Source organism: Gadus chalcogrammus, chromosome 1, assembly GCF_026213295.1.
Source record: "Gadus chalcogrammus isolate NIFS_2021 chromosome 1, NIFS_Gcha_1.0, whole genome shotgun sequence".
Lineage (NCBI taxonomy): Eukaryota > Metazoa > Chordata > Actinopteri > Gadiformes > Gadidae > Gadus > Gadus chalcogrammus.
In genome coordinates, this window is record NC_079412.1 from 13541174 (window position 1) to 13543673 (window position 2500).

The window sequence follows — 2500 nt, forward strand, 5'->3', positions numbered from 1 at the left end:
TAAACATAGTTTTACATTGATTTCGACCACTTTGAGTTCTTCAAGGAAGCTTCAAAACTCTTCTCAAAACTCCCTTCAAACTTGCCTAATACCTGTGACCCCCCCCCCCCCCCTCTTGTTTGTCTGCTCGTCTCCTTGTGTTTTTGATTAAGTTATTTTGTTTTATACGTTCCTGCCCAGATTGTTAAGCGTCCTTGACTTTGAAAGGGGCAGGATAAATCAAATGAATTATCATCATTATTATGATCGTACCGCGGGCGCCGCTACAGGGAGTGGTTCACCAGGAGAGAGAAGGATTCTGCGACGGGCCACGGAGTGCTCAGCAGCTACCTGCCCTCCCCGATGCAGACGGTTGCCCTGGCTACCTGTAGAGCAGCCGCCAGCCCCCGGCGACACAGGCCCTGCACAGCTGGCCACTTGACTTTGGGTGACATCACCAAGATTTTACCAAACACCCACACCAGGGAGAGGTGCAATCAAAAGCCCCGGGGAGATGAGTCAGGGGCTTTCAAGGTGACCCTGCTGTTTGTGGACTTCAGCACAGACACCATTTGGAAATGCAAAAATAGAAGGAATGAAATGACGGCAATGCAGATGATGCGTCTGGTTTATGATACTGGAGGCTGTTTCTAGTCTGGCTTCCTCCTCACCCACTAAGTATTTTGTCAGCTTGACGACGAAAAATTCCGGTTTTGGATTGTGCTGTTCTGTCTGTGGCTCTGTTGCTTTGTGGTCTTTGTTCGACGGTGTGCTTGGCAGACAGCAAAGATGTGAAGAATGTGCGGTTACTGCGGCAGAATGTTTCAGAACAAGCATTTCCATTAATTCCATTCCACTTGCACCATCTCAACCTCATTATTTTCTGAGTCTCCACAATGAAAGGTTTTGTTCAAAAATAATTCGGAATTTTGTTGTAGCCACGACGAGCCGCTTGAGAAAGACAAAGCCGCATTGCCTTTCAAGTAGTCAACAACACACGCAGAGGTGAGCAAGCACAAAGAGTCCTCCTGTCCGTCAACGCTCACAGAGCTCAACAGCTCAAGGATGGATTTTCACATTCATTCAACGACGAAAAAACTCAAAAAATAGTTCACGCTCCGATTTTTTTACCGTTAATATTTACCCAACCTTTTCCCCGTATACAGTGATAAATTCCGGCCCGATCGACCGAGTCGTGCAGACAATAACGTTGCGTAACCATGACACAAAACAGAACATGAATGGTAAATGGGAACACTGTCAACCTCAGTGGAACCTCTGGAAGGGAACACATAGACCCTGACGTTACCTGAATAAAATCAGCGGCCAGCATACAGTCAATAAAACAAGAGAGAGAATACTTTCCCTGGGGAATTATATTACGATGCAATAAGCAGCGTGAAGGTGTTTACCTGTGGATGCTCTCTGAGGTACAGTTCATGGTCATGGCAGGCACTGTTTGTTAACAGTGTAGCCTCTCCCGGATGGGTGCTCCTTCCAATTAATGAAATGATATGGGTATGTTTTTATTGTGTCGGGTCAACATGACCACAGCCCCAGCGATCTTAACTGGCATGCAAAAGGCCGTCACACAGCATTGAATGTGATGATTGTCTGAACATAATGTGAAAAACGCACTTCCCAATGTAGAAAGTCCCCCAAAAATGTTATTATAATAAGATTATTCATGGCTTGGCTAAATATCTAAAATGAACAGTTACGTAAAATCTTTCAGCTCAAGTTTCAATGCAATTTAATATCGACTGTCACGTTTACAGACATTAAGTGAGGTCATTATGTTAGCATCTGCGTGATCCATTCTAGTGTGACCTTTTGAATCTACAGCACACTAAAAATATAAATAAAATGCCGGAATATCGTTGGACTTTATAGAGCACTTTGATGCTGTGTTGGGTGACAGGAGATGTTCCAATGCTGTGTTTCATGCATTATATCCAGTGACGGACCCACACATGCCGCTCTCTCCATGACACAACAGGGCTTCCTGGAGGGCAAATTATACCCGGATCAGTTTGTCATGTATGCACATAAATTGGTATGCATGTGTGTGCGTGTGTGTGTGTCTGGTTCTGTGTATATGTGTATGTGTGCACGACGTGTGAATGTGCTTAAGAGATTGTGTGTTTATGTTTGTGTGTGATGAGTCGTGATCTTTAGACCACCATAATCTAGCATTCTGACACGTGTCTCTGCATCCCGTTGGCCGAGTCATTTACAATGACTCGGCCAATTGTCAATCCCAGCGATCGCTTATTACATCCCTTCAAGGATTTCAAGGAAAGAGAATGTTGTGGAATCATTGGTGTGTGTGTGTGTGTGTGTGTGTGTGTGTGTGTGGTGTGTGTGTGTGTGTGTGTGTGTGTGTGTGTGTGTGTGTGTGTGTGTGTGTGTGTGTGTGTGTGTGTGTGCGTTTGTATGTACTACTGTTCATGTGCCTGAAGCTTCTCAGCGTGCATGGGTTTTGTTAGCAAGTCTCTTTGTGGGTCTCATGCACTTTTGA